This window comes from Meriones unguiculatus, chromosome 9 (genome assembly GCF_030254825.1).
Source record: "Meriones unguiculatus strain TT.TT164.6M chromosome 9, Bangor_MerUng_6.1, whole genome shotgun sequence".
NCBI classification, from domain to species: domain Eukaryota; kingdom Metazoa; phylum Chordata; class Mammalia; order Rodentia; family Muridae; genus Meriones; species Meriones unguiculatus.
In genome coordinates, this window is record NC_083357.1 from 34,291,269 (window position 1) to 34,305,418 (window position 14,150).

Below are 14,150 nucleotides of genomic sequence, written 5' to 3' on the forward strand. Positions count from 1 at the left end.
ACAGGGCAATATACAGGGAATAGGGCTTGCTGACAGCAGATGGAAAGATTGTCAGAAACAAGGAAGATATATTAACATTGTTAAAAGTCCTCTGGTTACTGAATAAACTGGCAATTATTCACTGACCAAGTCACCAAAAAGCAGACAGACCAATTTCTCAAGGAAACATCGAGGAGACCAAGTAGCCAAACAAGTCGTCCTCCAAGTGGCCACCATGCTGGTCAACCCAGGTGACCCTAGCATCTCAGAAAAACCCAAGTATACAAGTATACCAAGTATCTAAATTGGATAAAAGGAGAGTCAATGATCCAATGCCTGGGAGGATGGTGGAGGTCAGCAGAAGGAAACCTAAGCCTCCCAGAAAAGCTGTGAGAATGGATGCTGGTGAAGATACATCAGTCTTCTCACATGAGCATCAGGAGGATGCAGAACTTGATCCAGCATGCAGATATAAAGATCAAGAAGGCCAACTCAAAAATTAACAACACTGTCAAAAAACATAAGGCTTGTCAGCTCACCAAAGCAGTACCAAACACCAAAAACCAAGGAACTAGGCTTCAAGGAAGGAGACCTGGAGCCGATTGGTAAACAGATTTCACTAAGGTAAAGGCTGGCAAGTATGGGTATTGCTATTTGTTGGTATTCATAGATACCTTTTCAGGATGGACTGAAGCCTTTCCTATGAAACATGATATTGCTCAAGTGGTGGCAAAGAAACGGCTGGAAGACATTTTTTCCAGGTACAGTTTTCCACAGATGATAGGGTCAGACAATGGACCAGCATTTGTGTTCAAGGTAAGCCAGAATTTGGCCACAGTTCTGGAGATTGATTGAAAATTGCATTGTGCTTATTGATCCTAGAGTTCAGAATTGGTAGAAAGAATGAATGGGACTCTAAAAGAGACCTTAACTAAATTGATCTTAGAGGCTGGCAGTGACTGTGTGACTCTCCTTTCCTTTGCATCCTATTGGGAACATAATTCCCCTTGTCAGATGGGACTCACTCCTTTTGAGATAATGTTTGGCAATCCTCCACACATTATTCCAAACATTCAAGGTGAGGTAATTGCTGAATTTGAGGAAAGAGACCAACTGGACAATCTTCAGAGAGTCCAGTGGTCCCACAAATATGTCTGGCCTAAACTATGTGCTCTCTATGAGAAGCACCCCCCTCCGGAACCCCACCAATACCAGGTTGGTGATTTGGTCTTTGTCAAGAGGCATCGTATGGGATCCCTGAAGCCTCAGTGGAAAGCTTCCTACATCATGTTACTGACCACCCCTACAGCCTTGAAGGTGGATAGAATGACATGTTGGGTCCCTTATACCCACATCCAGCCTATTGACCCCTTTTGCTCCCCAAAAAGACTATGCAGCCCTGGCTCCAGGATGGAAAGCCACAAAAGACCCCCAAAACCCACTCAAGCTCAAACACTCTCACTCCTGACCATGACAGGATGCTTGACTGTACATACTGCTACCCTACACCCTCACCAACCCCTTAACCTCATCTGGATGATCTACTGGAGACACTGTCGACTCCAAATCTATGAAAGCCTCCATAGTGGTCCATCCTTCATTTTGACCTTTGCCGATTAGCCATGGGAAGCTGGGATGTAGGTGATTAGACACCAGACTCACAGTGAAGACCAGAATGTGGAGGCAATGGTAGGGATGTTCTCTTACCCCTTCCTCACACCCACACAAACCGGGATACAGCCACCTGACTAGGTGGGCAGCTATATTGGGCACCCATTTCTATGTATGCTCAGGAGGCTGCAGGTCCTGCAACCAAATATGCACTTGTGTGGGTGTGGACCAACATTTTTGCCACAGCAAGGGGGGTGAGTCTACGGGTACCATGTACTGGTCACCACCTGTTAAGGATGATTTAATCTCAGTCTCCCGAGCCAATCTCCCTCACTTATCCAGCAACCCTCTATGTGGAAAATGTTCTAGTTTTCTCTGTAATCCAATCTAATTGACCTTCTTGGAAAAGGGAAAGGCCTTTTCTTCCTGAGAGGCAGGAAGATCATGGGGACTTAGGCTCTATCAATCAGGTTATGACCACAGGCTTCTCTGTCAATATTAGGACAAAAGTCTTAACAGGAGGAATTAAAAAGGCAATGGGCCCCAATCAGGTATTCGCTCCTACTGTTAGGCTCCAAGTGAGTCTTCACCCTAATAGCATTGTGACATCTCTCTGCTTGGGCTCCACCAAAGTAGACAGGTACCTCAAAATGCAAGAGACAGATTCTCCCTGGTTATGATGCTTAGTACATACCAAGTAATCAATTACTCCAGACCAGACTTCACAAAGTCCTGCTAGTTATTCTATAATTCTAAACCTCCCTATTATGAGGGCGTTGCTCTCAACAGCACTATCAACTTCTCCACTGACCCCCCAGTGGGTATAGATGGCAACAAAGAGCAGGTGCAAGACTCACTCTTAAGTCAGTGGCAGGACAAGTTTTATGTGTAGGACATGTACCATCCTCCCATCAGCACCTCTGTAATCATAGGGTGCAATTGTTCTCTGACCAGAAAACCAAGCACCTGGTGCCACTGACACAGGCATGGTGGGCATGCTCCACAGTGCTAGCCCCATGTGTTCATGGAACAGTACTTAACCTGAAAGACCAAAAGATAGCAGCGATCGTTAACACTATGTAGAGTAGGCGTGGTATAGCAAGAGCTACCTCGCTGCATTCTTTCCCGCCTTCCGGTTCCGGGGGGTACGTGACTTGGCTCACAATCTGCCTTCCCACCTTCCCTGTTCTGGGTACGTAACTTAACTACGGCTTTGTTCAAACCACCCAATCAGAACCCTGTAACTGCTTCTCGCTTCTGTAACCGCGCCTCCTGCTCCCGAGCCCTATAAAAACCTGTCACCCTAACCGAGAGGCGCGCAAGTCCTCCGACCGATAGGCTTGGTCGCCCCGGGTACCCGTGTATCAAAATAAACCTCTTGCGGCTTGCATCTGAAGGCTGGTCTCGCTGTTCCTTGGGAAGCGGGGTCTCCCCGTCTAGATAGGCTCATGGGAGTCTTTCAAACCATACTCAAGATTTCTGTGTGCTAGTCCAACTAGTCCCACAAATTGCCTACCCACCCTGAAGAACAGGTGGTCCAGGCACTCACTGGGGAACCAGGTACACAATCTAGATATAAGAAGGAACCTCTGTCCCTGATATTAGCTGTTATTCTGGGGACTGCTTAGCTGGAGCATGGAACAGTATTGCAGCACTGGCTTTACAAAGCTTAAAAGAAGATATTGATGAAGATATTCAACAGCTTAAAAGAAGATATTGATGAAGATATTCAACACAATCACCCATTTAGAAAAAAGATGTTGATTCCCTGGCAGAAGTAGTGTTGCAAAATAGAAGGGGCTGGATCTGTTTATTTATTTATTTTTTTACAGCAGGGTGGGGGCTACGTACAGCCCTTAGAGAGGAATGTTACTTTTATGTAAACCACTCAGGAGTGATTAGGGAATCCTAAGCAAGAGTGTGGAGAGATGTCAAAAAGCAAGAGAGGATTCCAGAGGATGGTTCCCCTTGAATTACCACCCTTATATCCACTCAGCTGGGCTCTCTACTCATTTTGATTTTGCTTTTTATCTTTGGGCCTTGTATTTTAAATTGCGTGGTAGCTTTCATAAAGGAGCACTTGGGAGTGATACAATTAATGGTAGTCATATTCCATTATGGAAGGGTAAATCTTGAGGACACTGGGGGGAGGGCTCATATCTGGAAAAACTACGATTGGGCCTCCACATGACCAAGAGAAGGGGGGAATGAGAAAACCAAGCCTAACCCCCACCCTACCCCAAAGTCACCAGTCACAAGAACTAGATCATAAGTCACCAATTCCAGGAAAAAGACAATGGAGTCCCCTACTCAAGAAATAGCCTGAAGAAAACTGGATAATAACCATCACCTCTAGCAACAGCTAATCAGTAAATACCTGAAATTTACTCAGATGTTCTTTGCAATAGGATGAGTAAAATGTAGTTTGGCTTGGCCGTCTGGGCAAACAATTTCCACTAGACACCTGATATTTGCTAAATATCAATCAATTATAGAACTGCCAAGCTGGAATTCCCTGAACTTTGATGTAACCCTAAATAAAAATATCTCACTCCCTGGTCTAGGGGCTCTACCGTCTTCACTGCTGCATCTGTAACAGTGTGGCCCTGAGCTTGAGCTTATAATAAAAGACCCTACTGTATTTGCATCAGAATTGGCTCCTTGATGATCTTTAGAGTCCATGAGGCTTGGTCACAACAAGACCAGCACCATTTGTTGAAGATACTATCTTTTTTCCATTGTATGGTTTTGGTTTCTATGTTAAAATCAAGCTTCTGTAGGTGTGTAGGTTTATTTATTGGTCTTTGATTCAATTCCATTGTTCTACCTATCTGTTTCTACGTCAATACCATGCAGTATTTATTACTGTTGCTCTATAGTGCAGCTTGAGATCAGGGATGGAGATAGCTCCAGAAGATCTTTCATTGAACAGAAGTGTTTTAGCTATTCTGTGTTTTTTGTTTTTCCATATGAAATTGAGAGTTTTTCTTTGAAGGTCTATAAAACATTGTGATATTTTGATAGGAATTGCATTAAATCTGTAGATTCCTTTTGGTAGGGTAGCCATTTTCACTATGTTAATCCTACTGATCCATGAGAGACTTTTCCATCTTCTGATATCTTCTTCAATTTCTTTCAGAGACTTGAAGTTTTTGTTTGTTTGTTTGTTTGTTTTTGTTTTGTTTTCATACAGGTCTTTCACTTGCTTGGTTACATTCACACCAAGATACTTTACTTATTTATTTTTGGGGGTCATTGTCAAGGGTGTTGTTTTCCTAATTTCTTTCTCAGCCCCATTTGTCTGTGGTATACAGGAGGGCTACTGATCTTTTTTGAGTTAATTTTGTATCCAGCCACTTTGCTGAAGGTGTTAATCTGCTATAGGAATTGTCTGGTACAATTTTAAGGTTCACTCGTGTATACTATCTTATCATCTGTAAATAGTGATATTTTTGACTTCTTCGTTTCTGGTTTGTGTCCCCTTGATCTCCTTTAGTTCTCTTATTACTCTAGTTAGGATTTCCAGTACTATGTTGAAGAGATAAGGAGAGGGTGGGCAGCCTTGCCTTATGATTTAAGTTTCTCTCCATTTAGTTTGATGTTGGCTATAGGCTTGCTGTTTATTGTCTTTATTATGTTTAGGTATGTACTTTGTATCCCTGATCTCTCCAAAACTTTAAACATGAAAGGGTGCTGAATTTTTCAAATGTTTTTTCAGCATCTAAGTAGATGATCATGTGTTGTTTTGTTTGTTTGTTTGTTTGTTTTGTTTGTTTGTTTTCTTTCAGTTTGTCTATATGGTAGATTACATTGATGGATTTTCATATGTTGAAGCATCCCTGCATGCCTGGGATGAAGCCTGCTTGTTTGAGGTGGATGATATCTTTAATATGTTTTTTTGATTCAGTTTGCGGGTATTTTATTGAGTATTTAAGTGTCAATGTTCATAAGTGAGCTTGGTCTGAAGTTCTCTTTCTTTGTTGCATCTTTGTGCAGTTTAGGTATCAAGGTGACTGTGGTCTCATAGAATAAGGCTGGTAATGTTCCTTCTGTTTTTATTTTGTGGAATAATTTGAGAAATCACATGACCTTAGGTTTTTGTTTTTTGGTTTTTTTTTTTTTTTTGGAAGGGATAATTTGATGACAGTTTCTATTTCTTTATGGGATATAAAAGTATTTAATGTATTTACCTGATCTTGATTCTGCTTTGGTAAATGTAATATATCAAAAAAAGATTATCCACTTCATTTACATTTTCAAATTTTGTTGCATATAGACTTTTGAAGTAAGACCTAATGATTCTTTGGATTTCCTCAGTGTCTGTCATTATGTTCCCCTCTTCATTTCTGATTTTGTTGATTTCTATAGTCTTTTATTTAGTTTGGCTAAGAGTTTGTCTATCTTATTGATTTTTCTCAAAGAACCAGCTCTTGGTTTTGTAAATTCTTTGAACTGTTTTATTTGTTTCTAATTGATTTACTTCACCCCTGAGTTTGATTATTTCCTGTTGTTTACTCCTTTTAGGTGTGTCTGCTTCTTTTTCTTTTTTTCTAGTGCTTTCAGGTGTGACATTAATTTGCTTGTGTGAGAGGCACAAGTTTCTTTATGAAGGCACTTAGTGCTATGAACATTCCTCTTAGCATTGCTTTCATTGTGTCCCATAAGTTAGGGTGTGTTGTCCCTTCATTTTCATTGAATTCTAGGAAATCTTAATTTATTTCTTTATTTCCTCCCTGACCCAGTTGTCATTGAGTAGAGAGTTATTCAATTTCCATGTGTATGTAGGCTTTTTGTCATTTCTGTTATTGTTGAAGTTTAGTTTCAGACCATGGTAGTCTGATATGATACAATGAATTATTTCAATTTTCTTGTATCTGCTAAGGCTTGCTTTGTGCCTGTCTATGTGGTCAATTTTGGAGAAGGTTCCATGATATGCTGAGAAGAAAGTGCACTCTTCTTTGTTTTGGTGAAAGGTTCTGTAGACATCTATTAGGTCCATTTGATTTAAGCTCAATTTTGGAGAAGGTTTTGTGAGATGCTGAGAAGAAAGTACACTCTTCTGTGTTTTGGTGAAATGTTCTGTAGATATCTATTAGAACCATTTGATTTAAGATCTCTGTGAGTGTATTATTTCTGTTTAGCTTCTGTCTTAGGGATCTGTCTCTTGGCGAGAGTGGGGTGTTGATGTCTCCTACTATTAAGGTGTTGGGATCAATGTGTGATTTAAACTTTAATAATGTTTCTTTGACAAATGCAGGAACCCTTGTGTTTAGGGCATAGACGTTTAGGTTTGTGATGTTCTCCTGGTGGATTTTTTCTTTGATGAGAATGAAGTGTCCCTCTCTATCTCTTTTGCTTAATTTTGGTGGAAAGTTTATTGTATTATATATTAGTATGGCTACTCCAGCTTGCTTCTTGGGTCCATTTTCTTGAAAACACTTTTCCAGCCTTTACTCTGAGGTAGTGTCTATTTTTGTGCAGAGGTATGTTTCTTGAATGCAGCAGTATGTTGGATTCTGTTTCCACAACCAATCTATTAGTCTGTGCCTTTTTATTGGAGAGTTGAGACCACTGATGTTATAGTAACCAATGACTGTCAGTTCCTTTAATTGTGGAGTTGTTGGTGGTTGTGTGTTTGTGTTCTTGTTTTCTTTTGCTTGTTTTGTTGTGGTGGTGTCTTTATCCTGTGTTTTCTTGAGTGTAGTTAATCTTGTTGGGTCAGAATTTTCCTTCTATTATCGTCTATATGGTTGGATTGCTGCATATATATTGTTTAAATTTAGTTATGTCATGGAATATTTTGTTTTCTCCACCTATGTTGATTGAAATTTTTCCTGGATATAGTAGTCTTGTTTGGCATCTGTGATCTCTAAGCATCTGCATGATATCTGCTCACGCCCTTCTAGCTTTTTTAGTCTCTGTTGAGAAGTCTGGTGTGATTCTGATAGGTCTGCCTTTATATGTTACTTGCTCTTTTTCTCTTGCCATTTTTAACATTTTTTTCTTTGTTCTGTTGATTTAGTGTTTTGATAATTATGTGGTGGGAGGAATTTCTTTTCTGATCTAGTCTATCTGGTGTCCTGCAGGCCTCTTGTATCTTTAAGGGTATCTCTTAAGGTTGGGGAAATTTTCTTCTATGACTTTCTCAAAAATATTTTCTAGGGCTTGGTTCTTGGAATCTTCTTTTCTGTCTATTTCTATCATTCTTAGATTTGTTCTTTTCTTGGTATCCTTTATTTCTTGGATGTTTTGTGTTTGTAACTTTTCTGATTTTATTTTTTCTTTGAGATATGTATCAATTTCTGCAATTGTATCTTCAGCACCTGAGATTCTCTTTTCCATCTGTTGTATTCTGTTGGTGATGCTTACCTTGTGGTTCCTTCTCTCATCTCTAAGTTCTCCAAATCCAGGGTTTTCTCTGTGTTTTCTTCATTGATTATAATTCTATTTTTACGTCTTGCACCATTTCCTTCATCTATTTGAATGTGGATTCCTGCCTGTCCATGATAGCTTCTATTTTCTTTGTTAATTTCCTCTTTATCTACCTCAAATAAAACTGCATAATTATAGATTTAAGATTCTTGTGTTTCAGCTGCAATAGAATATCCATTGAATTTTTTGTTGTTGTTGTTTGGATATTCTGGTGAAGCCATGATGTCCTGGTTTTTGTTGCCTGTATTCCTATGCTGGCTTCTAGCCATCTGGTTTTCTGTAGCCTTGGCTGATTATTCTTGAAGCCTGTACTGCAGATTGGATCCACCTGTCTCTTGAGTAGTCTCCCCTGGATTTACTGTTTCTGTTGGCCTACTGTTTGTGGTCCTGATATTCCAGGTAGCTGAGGCAGAGGCTGAAAGACCTCCGAGCCTAGAGCTGTTCCAGTGTCCCATCTGCTTCCTTAAGAAGGTGGAGGATCTGTTTTGGGTGCCAGGCCTGACTCAGCTTGGTTGAGTTCACTGGCTGTGCTGGCCTTGTTGTTTCTAACCCAGGTGTGCTAGGCTGCAGGGGAGAAGGCAGAAAGATTTCCAAGCATAGGGCTGCTCCAGTGCCCCACAGGCCTTGCTGGGGAGGAGGACAATGGAAGTTGGTTCAGGTGTGTAACTCAGCTCTGCTCGGTTCTCTGCGCTGGGCTCACTGTTTCTGGCCTATGTGATTCAGACTGCTGGGAAGCTGGTGGATAGATCTCTGTGCCTAGAGCTGTTCCATAAAGATGGTGGAGAATGGAACTTAGGTCACATGCCTACCTGAGCTCTGCTGTGTTCACTGTCTGTGCTGTGCTGGCTGATTCTGACCTGGCTGAGCTAGTCAGGTGGTGAGCATGCAGAATGGAGCAGTGCTGCCCCATCAGTACCCCTGGGCATGAGAGTGAAAGCCACTTGCTGCTGCAACCAGGATGATGTCTACAGGACATTGAGTGTGGTCTCCTAGGTTTAGAAACAGGAGCCTGTTGTACCCCGAAGGTGTCCACAGGACTGTGAGAGTGGGTACCCAGGGGTGAAGCCTCATCCTCATTACAGAAAGATATTCATTCCACAGTCAGTGAGAGTGAGCACCCAAGGTCTGAGCCCCCAATCACTGGACCTAGGAAGGTATCCACAGATGGAGGGTTTGGGTGCATGACCTAAGGTCAGAGCCAAGCAAGATGCCTCCCCAGGTCCCAGGAGGATTTACACAGATTGTGGGTTTGGATGGGTGGTCTAGGGCTTCAGCAGTGAGGGGCAGGAGCCCACGAATTTTTCCTGATATTAACTGGAAATCCTGATTTCCAGTTAGGTAGCCTGGAGTTGGACCTTTGAGTATTCTGTGGATTCTCCTCTTACTTGAGCAACACAGATGTTGGGGTTCGAGGGTCCACAGTACAGTCTGCCAGTCAACTTCTCAGGGTAGAGGGTGCAGGTTGGTTTGACACACTGTCCCAGCTGGCCTCAAACTCATGCTTTTCTTCACACGGCCTCCCAAGTGCTGGGGCTGCAAATATGTACAGTCATGGCCCACAGCACCTTCTTCTGGGCTATGCATCACTGTGTTCTGGGAACACTCAGAACTTTGTCTCCCTGTCTCCTCCAAAGACTCAAGACAACATTAGCATAGTGTCCAATAATTAATCCCTATGATAACTGGAGGAGCATCTTGCCAAATATTGGCCTAGTGTGCAGTGCTGTGGCCACACAGACCCATTTCCCCAACAAAACTTCCTCAGTATTTACTGCAAAAGGCTTCACAGGCCTGAATCCTTCCTCCATCCCTTTGAGATGTGTATTTACTCCCAACAACTTAGGAGAGTTTTCTTCACTGACTGAAAGCCATACATTCAAAACATTAACATCAAGATGGGTGTGGTGGCTCATAACTGCAATCCCAGCACTCAGGAAGCTGAGGCTGGAGGCCTATGCTACATATTCAAATAAACACACACACACACACAGAGAGAGAAACGGGGAGAAGGAGGGAAGGAGGGAGAGAGGGAGGGGGAGAGAAAGAGAGAGAAGGAAGGAGACAGAGAGACAGAGAGAGGCACTCACAGTTAAAGAGAATGAATCTCTGTCTCTCAGCCTTTGGGAAGATAGAAGATTTCATCATCACACTCAGCTCTCACTGCTGAGCTGCTGTTCAGATACCCTGAGTGGTCCAGTGCAGCCATCTTGAATCTCCAACATGTATTATTTTCATGTTAAAATAAGATTACAAAATCCCATCCTTTTTCCCTTTAACACCTTCCATTTTGCACCCTCACAAAGTTCGAATTCAAGGACTTTTTAAAATATTGGCATGGTTTATATTGTTTAAATATATGGCTGTCCAAGTACAATTCAGTGAATCCATTTATTGACATTTGTATGTAGGTAATAGCAAGACTGACAGTTTGTACTGTAAGAAATAAGGGGTGTCACCCTAAAGAAGACTAAGGCTCTTTCATCATTCCTTAGTTGCCTGCATTTCTTTGTCTAGGGTGGATGCAGTAAGAAGTCTTCCTTGTATCCTATTGGGGGTCTACTGAACTACCCTGAACAACAGCTTGAAAAGGCTAAAGTATGATGGCATATTTTCACATCATTGAGAAGAAATGCCAATCTGGATTTCTAGTCAAGAAAATAACATTTCAGACTAAAGATAAATTTATTCTGTGGTTGCTAGAATATCAAGAAATACAAAAAAATTCTAGAAAATAGTTGATAAAAGAAATTTCTCAGGATGACTGAAAATATTATTTGAAGGGAATGTGCAACACGATAAAGCAAAAGAAATAGAAACAGTAAGCTCTAGATGAATAAGAAATACTACTGCATTCAATTTGTGACTATACTCTTTAAAGCTGATTTACTCCTTGAAACATTTAAATTCTGTCTGAAACTTTTACTTGTTTACCTTTGATAGCATAATCACTTTTCTCATTTTCCTTCTGTAGCCATGTTTGCACATATTTAATCAAATCATCTTTGTTTATATAACTAAAATTCATAATCACCAGAATGAATTAAGTTTATTTGTACAAGAAACTTGTGTTTTAATTCTGAGTTCACATTTTTTGGTTTATTTCTTTATAACCCATTTTTATCTTACAGGTGTTGGGCTTGTAGGTCTGATTTTGCTGTCTTATTAACTCATTTTTTTCTGCTTCCTTTTCCAATTTTACAATTCATTGCTTTTGTGCTTCTTCTTTTTTTGGCAGTACCTGCAGGTCTTAAAAATGGCTCATTTAAGTGAAAATAATTTTTTTATAAATCACCATGCCTTTGGTTCTTTAGACTGATATTTTCCTTGCACAGGAAATATATTCACTGTAAAGTCATGATAGATGAAAAACTGCTAGTCTCTGGAAATGGAAAGAGCAGATTTACTAGCAAATCTACTGTGATACTATAGTTTTAATTCTTGAATTTTTTTTTCTAGCCTTTGGGTTAACTTGTTTTAGAGACAGGTAGGGAGGAGCTGGATAAATTTACCAGTGTGTTTTGAATATTTATTGCATTTCTTGTCACCGCTGTGACAAATATATGATGAACACATAGGAAGAAAGGCTTGTGAATTAAAAGTGGAATAGTGCATTATGGTGGAAGCAGTATTAGAAACCTATACTAGTTGGTCACACTGCATGTGCAGTCAGGAAACACAAAGAATCAAATGCAGGTAGTACTGTACTCATTTTCTCTTTTTCATTCAGTCTAGTCCCTAAAACCAAGTAATGGTGCCACTCACATTCAGAGTGGCTCTCTACTCCTAGGGTGAACCTTTCTGGAAATACTTAGTCTTCTCTTACATTCAGAAAGGGGACATTGTGGCAGAAGACTTAAGCTTCAATAAGTCTTTTCTGATAAAAACAGTAAACAAAGGACTAGTTAAACTAGCCACAGAGTAGGAAAGAGGCTAACATTCTAAGCAAAACTTGAGCTGAAGCTACATCTTCCTTCCTGCAGTCTCGAAATCAGAGAAGTAATTATTTAGCATTTTGCAACTGTGGTGGTTACAAAGAAAATATGTAACATATGTGAAAGCATATTCATGGCCCCAAACAAGCCTTTGATGAGGCTCTCTATTCACTTAATAGAGTGTTTGCTAAATTCAACCTCTAGACTCATGGCTGAATGTGCATTTATGGAAACACTAATCTCCACAAGCAGAGAACATCTTGGGCTAGCTAGGATCAATAGGGTGGGAGGAAAATGGAAGCGTATGTCCTGGAAAACTTAGAAATTGATCCAGTGTTTTGTTAGCACAGAAAACATGAGAACTGGAATTTGGGGTGAGGATGACAGGATACAGATAGATTAGCTGTTGTAAAAGAAGACAGTGAGGATAAAGGGCTCAGTAAAAATAGTAGCAGAGTGTTAGTAATCCTTTATGCTTAATGATACTTTAAATATGAATTTTAAAAAACAAAGTAATTCCACTTCAAATGAACAAACAAAAAAAAAGTTTGTACTGTTTACAGAGAAGCTATAATCAATTTCTTGTTAAAAGCTTGCCATTATCTCTTTAAGACCTAACATATTTGGGAAGGTCAATCGCCTGTCCATGCAATAGCCTCTCAATAAGACTGGTCAACCTGACTATGCTAAGAAGATAGGCATAATTGGTGCTTTGGTGAAGTAATGTGCCTTTTCTTCCCAGAAATTTCAGCTCTATTACAGCATCTATGATCCACCATGATATCCAACTGTGCCAGCCTGCTTTAGTCAGATTCAGAAAGACAAAGCTTCACTTTTCTTCTCCTTCACTTCCATACTTTTCTTTTGCACAGGCCAGTGAGTTCCTTTACTCTTTCTCTGAAGCTCTGTACCATGTAAGCTGACCTCTATGCAAGCTTAACTCAAACTGCATGGCTGTGTTTGTGTCTCTCTTCCACTGTTCTCCTCCAGGCAGCTACTGATTTTTACAGCTTTCCTGTCCAGTGTGCTTTCTTTTAAACTTTAATAAATCATCTTTGTGCATGTGTTTCAGTCCTCAAATATTACATTAATGGGACTGAGGACTCTGAGAAGGGACCTAGAGTTTCTCTTAAATTTATTCTGGTTAAAACTGGTTTAATTGAAAAGTTTGACAAAAAGTTGAAAGTATGTTTTACTGGTAGTAGTCCCATAGTATATGTCTCTCACTGAGAAGACTGAAAGTCCAGTAGTTCTGTCTACAAGGATGCCTTTTCAGCAGTCCTAATACTGCACCAAATCCTGAGATGTTCCTAGAGAGCCTCTGATGCTTAATCAATTCTGTAAACTAGAAAAACTGATTCTTCTATTAGCAAAGGAAACTTTATCATCAGCAGCAGCAGCACCAGTGGGATGAGGAACACAGTAAATCAACTCACTGGCAAAGTAGAAAGGGATTTAGCAAAAGGCAATTAGTTTTTCTTCTACCATGCCATTTTTCATCTAGGCTGTTTCCAGAGGGTGCTAGCAACACTTGAGGTGGGTCTTCAAACATCAGTTAATGAAATTGGGAAAATTCTTCTGGTGGAGCTTCTTAGGTGATTCTAATTTGTGGTAAATTGACATGAACACCATCATACCTGGGTGGGCTTTAGTAAGTGCTTTACAGCTCTAATAGGTGAGCAACATATTAGATTTCTAAGACTGAGATGCATGAATATAAGTTTTATGTTGATTTCATGCCTAGAGAATAAGGTTTCATATACATGAAAGAATCACACATTTCCTTTTATTTTCTTATGTGATTATATGAGGAAAAAATCTTGCATAGGGGTTTTCCTTATTCTCTTAATGTATGGGACCAGTAGAGTAAATAATCTACAGGGGATGCTGAAGAATTATTTTATAGAGATATTAGCAGAGATTTTGTTTCATTAAAAATAGATAATAATATATCATTTAAAATAATAATGTTAGGGAATATTTTTCATAGGTCATGCAAGGGAATCCATAAGTACAAAATTTAGAGTAAAACTAAAAAATCTGTACATAAATAGCACATATTGGAAACTGTTTCTGTGCAATAGCAGGTGCTTGTGAGATAATACTAGGATTGAATGATGGTGGGCCCTCTAGAGCAGTTGTTCTCAACCTGTGGGGTGTGACTCCTTTCACAGAGTCACCTAAGACCATCAGAAA